The following is a 12,995-nucleotide window of genomic DNA, read 5'->3' as shown; positions in this document are numbered from 1 at the left end:
CTATGGCAGGCCTCTTGCTAGCTAGTTCTTGTGTCTCAAGTTAACCCATTTCTATTAATCTATGTTTTGCTACATATTCTGTGGCTTACTGGTCTGCTGGCATGTTGTTCCTTGGGTGGCAGGCTAGTGTCTCTCTCCGGACTCTGCCTTTCTCTTTCCTGTCTCTCTTCTTGCATTTCCCACCTCCCTCTAAGCTGCCTTGCCATAGGCTAAAGCAGCTTACTTATTAACCAATGGGAACAACATATATTCACAGCATACAGAAAGACATCCCCTAGTAGAGATCCACAGCCAAGCACAGGGCCAAACTCCAGGAGTCCAGTTGAAGTGCGGGAGGAGGGATTATATGAACAAAAGAGGTCACGATCGTGACCAGGAAACCCACAGAGACAGCTGACCCAAAATTGTGGGAGCTCATGGACTCTAAATCAACAGCTAGGGAGCCTGCATGGGACCGACCTAGGCCCTCTGCATGTGGGTGATAGTTATGTAGCTTGGTATGTTTGTAGTGCCCCTAGCAGTGGGGCCAGGATTTGTCCTTAGTGCATGAGCTGGCTTTTTGGAATCTGCTCTCTATGGTGGGATGCCTTGATCAGCCTTGGTGCAGTGTGTGTGTTGGGAGCTTGGTCCTTCCTCAGTTTGACATGCCATGCTTTGTTGACTCCCATGGGAGGCCTTACTCTTTCTGAGGAGTGGATGGGGTGGGTTGGGAGAGAAAAGAGGTGGGAGAAGGAATGGGAAGAGATGAGGGAAGGGAAACTGTGGTTGGTATGTAAAATAAATAAAAAAGATTAATAAAAATAAATAAGTTAATAAATAAAATGTAATTTTTGCCTTTATCTTGTACATAAACCTTTTGGAGAACAAAACAAAGACACATCTATTATCTCAAGAAATATTACTGGATAAGAAAATGTTTCACAAGGTTTTAAAAACTGATCCCTTTGAGGTAATATTCACATTATTGACTTTCCCTCAAATTCATGTTTTTACTTTAAATAAAAAATAAGTTTAGTTTTTGATGAATCTGGGTGTTTCTTCTAAAGATTAAAAACTGCATCATCAGATAAGAAACAATGGGGAGTGAAGCTATTTCTTCTAAGTAGCTTGTGAATATATGTCAGTTTAGAGTACAACTTTGAATTAATTAAAGAAAAATTGTACAAGACCTGACACTTTGAAAACAAACCATATGCTAGTCCTGGGGAGCACATGCTTGCTATTCCAGAACCCAAGAAGCTGAAACAAGGGGATTGCTATGGATTCAAGGTCAGCTTGGTTTATATAATATGGTTGAACCACTCTTGATTACCTAGAATGATAATATTAAAGAAAAAAAAGAGAGAAAAAAGAAATCAACCCACTTATTAATTGTGTGAAGTTTGTTAAATATAGAGAAAACAGAAATGAATGCTATGATAAGTATCTACAGATGGCCCATCTAGCTTTGCCAAATCTTATCATTTTAACATATAATACAAGCTGTATAACATTTCCGTCAATAATAGACTGTATATAATGATGATATATACCATATAGACTGGACCACAGCACCTGGATCACTTTAAGTACATTCTGTGATGTCTGTGCCAATTATGAAATGGCCTTATAAATCCTTTTTAGACTGCAGCCCTGTTCTTTTTATTTTGTAACTTCCTTTTTATTTATTCTTTATGTCTTTCACACCATGTATCTCAATCCCATTCACTTCCCCATCCATATGTACCTGCTCTCTGTCCTTGCAACCTCTCCCCTAAAATAAAGTAAAATAAAATTTAAGAGAAAAAAAAGGAAAAACCAATCTTATCATGAAAGCTGTGGTATCCCACAGTAAACCCTTTTATCCACACACTTTACTTGCAAGTGTTCATTGCAAAGAGTCATTGGTCTGGTTCAAGGCCTCTTGTTTCTGCTACACTGTCAATGCTAGGCCTTCATTAGGACTCCTTTTGGATATCCTGTTGTTGCCCTGTGTCATGGAGATCCTGCAGCTTTGGGTCTGTAGGACCAGTCCCTTTATCTTCTCCAGAAGATCATAGATGGGGTGGATGTTGGGGTGGGCCAACTGATAACCCTGGTTCTGGCAGCCCTCTTCTTAAAGTAACACATGACTATCATTATTTATAAAGTTAGGGTCTGAAGGATCTTAGGACACACAGTTGGATAGCTTTTTTTTTTTTTTTTTTTTGGCTCTTACTCCTCAGAATCATACTGCTAAAAGTTCAAGGTTCTTTTTCTTACAGAGGAGATGACGAACTACATGCATTTACATTACTGTCTTCATATTTATCAGATATGATAAGTTTAAACAAATGTGTGGCTTCTTTATTTCAAATCATGTTTCTTAAATATCTCTTTTCTATGGCTTTGATTTATCTTGTTTCCTTTCACAGTCATCAATGATAATCTCTAAGTATCATAAGAATGTCATTGTAAGCTTAGCATTTATATCACATAACTGCTTACTGCAATCTATGTCTTCTCCCTTGGAGTGGATAAGTTTGATGTTTTCAGTTTTAGTTAAAATATAGTGTTGCTTGTATGCATGTGATTTGGGGGCTGATCACTTGGATTATTGGATGACCAGCTAGGGAGCTCCTCTCTGGGGAACACTAATTCGGCCTCTCTTAGCATCCTGCTTGGTTCTTTGTCTTAGTGTGGGGCCCCTTGAGTTGTCCTGCTCGCACATTAGCATGTCTTTTGGTGTTGTCATTGTTCAGGTCTTGCTTGAGCAGCTATAGTTTTCCCTGTAATTTCTGGGAGTCAGTCTCACAGCAGAGTATCTGTCTGATCCTCTGGCTCTTACAATCTTTCTGGCCCCGCTTCCACAATGTTCTGTGAGCTTTAGGTACAACAATTTAGTTATACATGTACCAGTTGGGTCTGGGCACCCCATGACCAATTGTTCTCTGCATTATGACTGGCTGTGGTTTTCTGTAATGGTCTCTACTGCAAAGTGACTCTTCTCTGATGAGGGATGAGAGCCACACTTAGATCTGAAGAATTGGAGTTTGATTTTTGTGGGCATGAATATCTTATCTAGGTGTCCATGTAACACATATATTCCTAGCATGATTTGGCCATTAAGATTGAGTAGCAGTAGTACTACTTACTATGTCTAAGTACTAAGAAGAAATTATTAAAAATAAGGACAAAGGATTGGAGAGATGTTCAATGGTTAAGAGTGCATGCTGCTCTCAGAGAGGAGCCAAGTCCAGAAACTCTATCAGGTGTCTCCCAGCCACCTGTAATTCCAGTTCCAGATGATCTATCTGTGTGGTGCCCTCTTGACTCTATGGACACCGGTACACTTGTGGCACACAGAAACTCATGGGCACAAAATATACATCAACAAATAGTTTTAAAAGGAAAAATAAGAAAAAAACTTTCTTCTTTTTCTATCTGATAATGGACCTTGGATATGATGTTTGATGTTACAGAAGGCATCTTGAGACATAGGATAAGCCGTATTATCTGTGAGGGGCAGAAGCAAATCTAGATGGATCCTAGTACCTTGACTATCCAATAGATCAGCCTTGGATGGTCAATCTGTCTTCTCTATACTAGAGAAAAATTAATGTCATATTTGTTATTTCCTCACTATCTGTGTCTATCAGTTGAACCTAAACCTAAGGTACAGAATTCCAACAAAGAATGTTATTAAAATGTAAATAAATTACACCTTTAGCCGGGCGGTGGTGGCACACGCCTTTAATCCCAGCACTTGGGAGGCAGAGCCAGGCGGATCTCTGTGAGTTCGAGGCCAGCCTGGGCTACCAAGTGAGTCCCAGGAAAGGCGCAAAGCTACACAGAGAAACCCTGTCTCGAAAAACCAAAAAAAAAAAAAAAAAAATTTACACCTTTCTTAGTCCATTTAGTATTGCTCATATGTATATATGTTTAGGACTAACTGCTTGAGATTGGACAACCTATCATGGTTCTTGTCCTAGGAGAAAAGTGATTCTCCTTTTACAACAGAAGTTGCTTGCATGTAGCTCTGTTTTACTTTTGGTATGTACTTCTGTATTTCCAGCCAGCATTAATATACTGCTATATTTTTGTTTTTCTGTGTTTGTACGTATTATCTCCTCACTTCTTGCTCTGAAATCAGGCTAATTTTCTCTTACACTCCCCAAATAGTTATATATCACTTTTTGTTTAAATAAGGATTACATTTTTGTGTGTTGTAGTTTGAATCTTAAATCTTTCTCCAAAGGTCCATGAGTTAAAGACTTAGTACTTATCTTGGTCCTATAGTGAGATGATGAAATGTGATGAAGTGGAGCATAGTGGACGGTCTCTGCATCATTTTCTCGGTGGACATTTGCAGAGCAGCTGTTCGAGTGCACATCTCCCATCATCCTGAGCTACCTTTGCATTGACGCCGAGTTGCAGCTTTGCCAGCTCTTCTGTTTTCTCTGTCAGATTTATTGCGTTGTTTGAGGGAAAACATACTATTCATCTCTCAGAATGAGAATTCACTGGCCAGTAATTCTTAAAGATGTCAGTGTGGAATCACTTTGTTCTACTTTCTCATTTGATTTGCCTAGGTATGGACTTCTAACCACCAGTTCTCTGCATGATTTCCTAGAATCAAGTGTCACAGGAAGTTCATATAGCTCTGATGAATGTGTACTTACATATATTTCCTTTTTCTTTTTGAGTGTTCTAAAATTTTTTGCCGATATGCTTTGAGGAGAACCCGTGTTAGTTTCTTAGAGTCAAATGTGCTACATCCCCAGTGCAATCTTTCAGTCTGTAGACTCTAAATTCTGGGAACTTGAAAAAAAAAAAAAAGATTTGCTTGTACTGTGTTTTCTTTATCTTTTCTTTCTAGAATTCTTAATATTTAGCTATCTTCTCTTCTGCACAAATCCTCTATTTTCTTTTAAATTCCTATTTTTAGCTCTTTGAGCTTTGGCTTCAAAAGGTTTCTTTCATTTCATTGTCCAAATATTATGTTGAATTTTAAGCATTTATTCTTCTGCTCTTATAATTTTAATTTTGCAAATTTCTTTGTTGTTATTTTGTATGTGTTCCTTTGAAATAGAATTAGTCCTTGCTTCCTGAATGCAGTAACTTTAATTAAACAAACAACAGTTTCCTTACGCAATTGAATCTCGAATTGTCTAGTAGCTGCATGTCCTTGCTCCAATTGTTTCATTTTCTGTAGGGGTCCCAAATCCTCTAGTCTCCTGCTTGGACCTTCTGATGGTCTTCTAGGGGTTGAGTGGACAAAGGAATCTGGGCCCTCTTTTTGAGCATTTGCGGTTTGTATCTTCCTCTAAGATGTGCTGGATCTTCCTGAATCCAGAGTCTTCTGGTTCCTTTTGTGGCCCTGGTCATTAATGGAAACTGGAGAACACTTATATAACTTGGGCAATAAAAGGTGCCTTGGAGTACAACTGCTTCTTGTGCGTTTATCCTGTTCTATTACATTTATTTTGCTGTACTTACAATGCCAGACATGTCTAGAACTTCTGAATCCTGATTCTTATCCCATTGGGGTAGGCTATGAATTAATGAGTTAATAAAGGCTTCATGTATATTAATTCTGCTATAACTATGATTTGATCTGCCATCCTCTTACTTCAGGCCTAAATACTGGACTCCTGCTCTTTCTAATTCCAGCATCCTGGAATCCTTTTCTCATGCATCAATAATGTTGTAGATGCAGTCCTCACATTAGTTATAGTTTATTTCCATTCCTGGTTGTTAGCTAGTTATCTATGCCTTCTAAGGGCTCTCAAGTTAGAGGCTGGTAAAGTCCATGGAGGCAGATAAAGTATACAGTAAGGCTTTCCCTCTGCTTAAGTGAGAAAATGCCATATATATCTAGTCACTGGCTCTGAGCAATATCTGGTCATGGCTCTTCATCATGGCTGACACAACCCTTCATACTATGGAAGGCCTAAAATGTCAAACCAATAGATGGACTCTAGACATAGAGCCTGAGACTCTTTCTACAGCCCCGCACCCCCACCCCTCACTCTTTCCTGTCTTTTTCATTCCTCCTCCAGGAGAGGTCATTTCCCCTCTTTATTTCTGGCTGTACACACACACACACACACACACACACACACACACACACACACACACACACAGTATGCATCTATATATGGTTCTCTTTTTCCATTTGAAACAGAAGAACAAAGCAGAAATGTAATATATCATCTTCACAGAAAGTCTAAAATATCAGTTCATTTTAACAATACAAACAAAAGCCAACACTGCATGATGCCCACTTCCTTTTATTGGAAGAAAATGAGTAAAATTTGACTGCCTCCAATTGGATGGATTAACCAGCATAGTCAGCATGCCTGTGTTTCTGTTATCTACCAACTCTCATAAATATTAATTACTTTCATGAATCAGCATTGCCCCATCAGGAAATCCAAAGGCTTTCCTCAGGTAGGCCCCATTTTTGGTGACATCCCAGTCAAAAATGAACTTGCAAAGACTTGAGTTTCCCTTCTGCCTCAGATGTCTTCCCCAAGCTTTCAATGCAAACAGAAAAGCATTTCCCTGTCTCTGGGGTTTCAGAGCAATGTTTGGCTGAGAGGCACACCAGAAGAAGGTTAGAAGGTCATACTCGATGGGCTAGGTGAAGTAGAATGGTCTTTTTACTGCATGCAGGCTCTCCAGCACTGGACCACGGCCAAAACTGCAGATGTTTCCCAGAAAGACAAACAGTGAGAGTTTACCAAATACTTGGACTTTAATTTGCTTCTTGAAATGCTGCCTTTCTCTGGCAGAAATTGTCACTCCTCCTCTAACCTTTCAGACTCTAAATTGCATGCCTTCTCTTGTTAATTATTTTTTTCTGAACTCATCATTCCAATTCAATAAATATTTATCAGAGTTTACCAGGCAATGTCAGGTACAGGGAATACAGGGGTGAGTACAACAGCATTCTGGCTTTAATGAGCTCACTATTTCATGCCAGGGGAGACAAAGAGTCCAACCAACCTGGAGATTTAGCACAGGTGGCAAGCCATGTTTCAAGCCTTGGCTGCTTCAGCTCAGATGCTCAGGACATTGCTTCCTGTAAAGCCTTAAACAAGCTATTTTACCTCTTTTTCCCTCAGCTCACTTAACTATACAAAGAACACAATAATGATACTATATATATATATGTGTGTGTGTGTGTGTGTGTATTTAACCATAAACTATTATGATTAGATTTTTAAATATATTAATATACAATTTAAATAAATATAATATATTAAATATATTTACACAATGCTATATAAATTTACATACATACTATAGATAGGTATATATATCTATGTGTTTATGTGTATGGATCTTTAAATATACATATAAACACACATAACCTGTATACCATATATACAGATAAAAGGATATATATATTTACACACATATATCTATATTTATATATATTCTTTATATATCATGAAAAATTTGCCTCTCTATGTCTACATATATATATGAAATTTGATATATATGTATATATAAGCATATATACACATATATACCATTATATGGTACGTTAAGCACTATAATATATAATATATAAATTATAATATATATTATATTATAAAGAGTAAAAATAAGAAGCATTTCTTTTTTAAAATTCTTCTCTCATATAATACATCCTGACTTCAATTTTCCCTCCCTCCATTCCTCCCACTTCCACTCACTCCCCATCTCCTCTCTCCCCCAGATCTACTCTTCCTCCATTTCCCTTCAGAAAATAGCAGGTCTTCCAGGATATCAACTGAACACATCATAACAAGTTACAATAAGACTTAGGCACAAACCCTTATATCAGGGCAGGGTGAGTCAACCCAGTAGATGGAAAAGGGTGGCAAGAACAGGCAAAATAATCAGAGACAGCCCCACTACTAGTGCTAATAGTACCATAAAAACACAGAACTAACAATGATAACATTTGCTGAGGACCTAGTAGAGACCCATGCAGTCTCCATGGTTGCCACTTCAGTCTCTGTGAGTCCCTATGAGCCCTGCTTAATTAATTCTGTGAACTGTATTCTCCTAGTGTTCTGGACCCATCTGCTTTTACAATTCTTTGTCCCCCTTTTCCATGGGGTTCCCCATGAAGAAGTACTTTTTAAATGCTAACATCTATTATCCTGTAAGATTCCCATGTAAGATGAAGGAAATATTGAAGTAGTAACAGATGGAACGTAAGCTTTAGAGTCAGACAGATCTAGATAGATTCAAGCCTTGGTCAACAACTTTATCAACTTGCATAATGTTGCATGTGAAGTCATCAGTCCATTTCATAACCAACGCTCATCAACTTTTACTTATTATTAGTCTTTAATGACTTTAAAACTAAATTTCCCCCTCTCAAAAACAAGAAATAGAGGTTGGAGAGATGGTTTAGTGGTTTAGAGCAGATGCTGCTCTTACAGAGGACCTGGGTTAGGCTCTCAGCACCTACATAGAGGCTTATAACAATAACTTGAATTCCAGGGGATCCAGTACCCTCTTCTGGGCACCAAACATACATATCATTCACAGACATACATACAGGCAAAACAAATTCATAAAACAAAACTAATAAATCATTAAAAGAGCGAGGATTTTTATAGCAGGTGCTATAGTAGGTGGGTATATAGCAGGTGCCTTGAATCTTAATACTCAGGAAGTAGAAGGAAGAAGCCCACAAGTTCAAGGCTATACTGGTCTATACAGTGGCCAGCCAGAGGTATATAGAGAGACCCTGTCCAAACAAACAACTATTATATTTATAATATATATATTATATAATGCTTTACATTGTGTTGAAAATTATATCTATATCCATATCAACTATGTCTGTTTGTAAATCCCAGCACAAAGAGGCTATTATAGATAATGGACAACATTTAAACATTGTCATCTCTGTCTCTAACGATGTATCATTATGCTTTTCTTTCTATAGCATAGTAGAGCTGTCTCCAGGGAGGAACTGTCCAGCTGGGCACTACACCTTCTTGCTGTTTTAAGACAGAGAGAGACTGGCTGACTCATTTTCAGAATGGAAAGTGAGTATCAAATATACATATTCAAGTCTGTACCATGTTTTTCCTTCTCTGCTAGAAGCAGAAGATTCTGAAGTTACAACATGGAGAGACATGGGATCTCTGAAATCAGACATGGAGAAAAATTGTCTACTAAGTGAGAAGACCCATACTACATTCTCATCTGAGAAAGAAACTTTCATTGTGTTAAGCCACCCAAATACGGGGGTGATTTGCTAGAGAAACTAGTATTATCCAAGCAAGTGGAATAAATGCCACAACTACCAGAGATGGACAATGGGCAGGGAAATTTTAAAATGTGTCAAAATCAAGCATGTACAAAACTCCAGTTCCAAGTGCTGAGTGAAGAGTCAGTGGATCCACTGGGGTTGCTATCAAGGTGAAGAGTTTGACACAAGCCTTGAAAGAAAAGTTAGGGGGAAATATCATAGGCAGAAGACGACAGAGGCCAAGGGGACAATGTCCCACAGAGAATGGCTTATCTTCTTAAACACACATGATGAATCTATAAAAGAGAGTAGTGAGAAGCAGAGATAGAGGGTAGATAGAATCCAATTTATGGAGGAAGTGAAATGAGAAACAAGTGTCTGCATCCCACCAACAATGGAGAACTGATGTCTTGTAAGAAACAGTGAGGAAGATCAAATTTGCCCCTAAGACTTGTCTGAAAATGTTATGAAAGAAGGACTCAAGGATGGAGTAGCCAGGGGCTCTGGCGGGACTTAGACTGATGCAATAGTTTAGAGGAGAGGTTGCTAGAATTAAAGCCAGAAAACAGTGTTGTTGGCTAGAAATTGAAAATAACTATTATCAAATATGGACTCAATGATGTTGATTGATAGGATTTGAACAGTAGAGAGACCCAAATACCAAATAGAATCTTTGTCTTGTTAACAAGTTCCTGGGAGTATGATGGTGATATTAATAGAAGCAGGAGAAGAGGAATGAGAATGGAGGGGGAGATTGGGGTTATACTTCTCCTTTGACCAACGAGCCTAGGGATCTGCCTGTCCATTCCTCAGCACTGAGTTTACAAGCACATGCCCCCATACCCAGTTTTTTCTTATGTATGTTCTGGAAGATCTAACTCATCTCTTTGTGCTGACTAGACAAACACTCTTCTGACTGAGCTACCGCGTCAACCACAGGACGATATTTTAATAATCTCCCCAATAATCCCTATTGTCTCAGACTATTTATAATCATCATGGACTTCACCCTTTGTCCTGGACCCTGTAGTCAGTCCATTAGAAATTTGACTCTGCTGTTAAAATATGTACTGAGTCCAGCTACTTATCAGTGTCCACTATTTCTGTCTTGGCCTGAGGTATTGCTGTCCTAGGTTACCTCTCCTCAGGATAGCTGTGATAGTCGTCTCTGTGTCTTCCTTGGGCTGATGTCACACATCTAAGGTCTGCTCTATGGTTGGGTTGTGGCTTGAGTGAATCTTTCCACACACTGGAGATATCATGACACTCTTGCTAAGCCCTGCTGTGGCTACTTACATCATTCAGTAAGGGCAGTAACCGGCTATGGCTGTACAATTCTTCTGAAGGTTCTGCCCCTAGGCTCGCCACCCCCGCCCCCACACCACCTCACCCCCTCATCCCCCTTCACCCCCTGCCACACACACACACTTTCCTCTCTTTCCCTGCATTTACTCCTGGGCTTTGCTACTGATTCTGCATGGAGCAGGCGTGGCTCCTTCCTTATAATCTGTCTCTAGCTGTTCACTCACTGAGTTGGCTTCCCCTCTCCCTCTATATCTACATGGCCTACCCACCCTCACACCTGCCTTTTTCTCTGCTCACATGTGGCTTTCTCAGTGAGCTCTACCTTGATAACCATACATTAATGCTGTGCTGTATCCAGAAGTCCGCTGTCCAGCACTCTCCAGACCCCTTTCTATGCTATACACCTACTTTTCCCCACAGCACTCAACAATCTAGCACACTATATAATTTACTTGTCATGATGATTGTTCACCTCCCCCCCTGCAACTCTAAAGCCACTGATGACCTTGAGCTAGGGCTTTGACGTCCTATTACTCCAATGCTTTGAGCAGTGCCAGATAGTTAGTGAACACTTAATGTGTGTTAATGAAACTGTCTCTTATTTCAAGGCTATCTTTGTTTTGGTTTTGTCTTCAGACAGGGTCTTGCTATAGCACCCCAGGTGCCTCCAGTTTGGGGTCCTCTCCTCTCAGCCTCCTTCTGGACGGGACTGCAGGTGCGCACACCATATCTAGCTCAGGGCTATATTCTTAATTACTAAATTAGACAGCCAAAGAAGCAAGAGATTAAGTGAATGAATGAGCAGAATGAGTGATGCTTCTATAGTGTTGGAGTTCATGGGGGCTGGATTGTCTCTGCATCACATGGGTCTGCCTAAAATAGAACAGGTGCATCCTAGAATTAAATTACATCCTGCGCTCACCAATGCTAGGCCCCTCTTACCACATAAAATGCTTCCCTCCGGTTTTGGCCCATAGTGGCTACAATTGCTTCTTCGCCAGAAAAGCCCTTTGTCTCTTGGCTGAGGTTCAGATCCCACTGCTTTCAGTGAGTCTGGGCAACAGAAAGGAGCCTCAGAGAGGAGGACAACAGTCACTTTCTTCCTCGTGATTCTTCCCAGGCTGCTTAAGCGGCTCTGTGTGCCACCCCCCCCTCCCCACTCCCTTTTTAAAGCTCTTTACTTGCTTTGCTCTGCAGGACTCTAGCTGGCAGCCTTAAGAGAGGTGACTGGGGCCTGGCAGTGTAAGAACAGCGGAGCTTCCTGGGGGGAACAGGCCTCTCTCTCCTCCCTTTAAAAAAAGATATTCTAGGCCTCAGATGTTGGGACAGAGTTAAGGAAAACAGCTATCAGTTGCTTGCAAGTACCAACAAACCTGTGTGTAGGAAATAGAACAAAGGCCTGCTGCTTCCCAAGGCTGCCTCCCTCATAGCACCCTACCGGCCTCCATCCTTAAGGTGAGGTCCTTCAGACAGCACAAGCTGTGTATCAGAGACCCATGGTTCAGCTTCACACCTAAGAGCTGTGTCCCCTTACCTAAATTTTGTGGCTTTTTATATGAGTTTCATGATATTATCTGTAACATTACATTGAATCCCTTCCTTCATACTGATATGAGAAATAAACACACTTTTTGTCAGCTCTGTGAAGTCTTTTTTGATTGTCTTTCACAGTTAAATTTTGCTATAAAAATCTCAGTACTATGTAGATATGTGTGCAAGCACACTCACACACACAATGCATGTAAAAACAGGTGAGATCTGAATAAGGGCTGTAGCAGCAAGAAAGATAGAAAGATAGATACAGAAATAAAATATAGATATATGAGTTAGAATTTATTAATGAAATTGGCTTTGTGATTATGGATGCAGAGAAGTACCATAATAGTCCATTTGAAAGCTGGTGCTAATAGCCTGGCTCCATGCCAGTCCAAAGACCTCTGAACCAGGGAAGCTGGTGGTGCAGTTCAATTAGTGACCAAAGGTCTGAAAACCCAGAGACCTCAAGTACTAAAGTCTAAAGGTTAGAGAGCCTGGGGAGTTGATGTCCAAAGATAAATGTGTCCAGCTTTAGGGTATGGGCAAGACAGACAGAGACAGACAGCAGAGAGACATGGAGAGTGATAGAGACAGAGAGAATATGAGAAGAAGAGAGAGTCTTATATTCCATTCAGGCCCCAGCCAACTGCATAGTGCCCAGCTACTGGCTCACACCAAGGGCAGATCCCTGCTCTCTTCTTTCCACTGACTCTCATGCCAATCATGTCTACAAATGCTCCCACAAATGCCCCCCAATACACTTCACTCACAGTCCAGCTAGCTCTTACCCAGGCAAGTTGACAGCTGCAACTCACTACAAACAGTGGCAGGCCCTGGTTCTGAGGATGTATGGGGATGTGTAGGATGTTACCATCAGGGGAAGCTGGGTAAAGACTGCCTAGGTACTCTGCCTTGCTGGCAGCATCTCCTC

General features: G+C 40.2%; 1 long non-coding RNA gene across 1 annotated transcript in view; it reads left to right on the top strand.

Annotated features, from left to right (window-relative positions):
* Positions 1 to 8,956: 8,956 nt before the first annotated feature.
* The window catches only part of LOC121832748 (uncharacterized), a 256,194-nt gene continuing 252,155 nt past the window's right edge, over positions 8,957 to 12,995 (top strand). The window contains exon 1 of the long non-coding RNA XR_006076453.2: positions 8,957 to 9,017. This is a non-coding gene — a long non-coding RNA (uncharacterized LOC121832748). The remainder of the gene's footprint in view (positions 9,018 to 12,995) is intronic.

Source organism: Peromyscus maniculatus, chromosome 10 (genome assembly GCF_049852395.1).
Source record: "Peromyscus maniculatus bairdii isolate BWxNUB_F1_BW_parent chromosome 10, HU_Pman_BW_mat_3.1, whole genome shotgun sequence".
NCBI classification, from domain to species: domain Eukaryota; kingdom Metazoa; phylum Chordata; class Mammalia; order Rodentia; family Cricetidae; genus Peromyscus; species Peromyscus maniculatus.
This window is presented reverse-complemented; position numbering and strand designations above follow the sequence as displayed.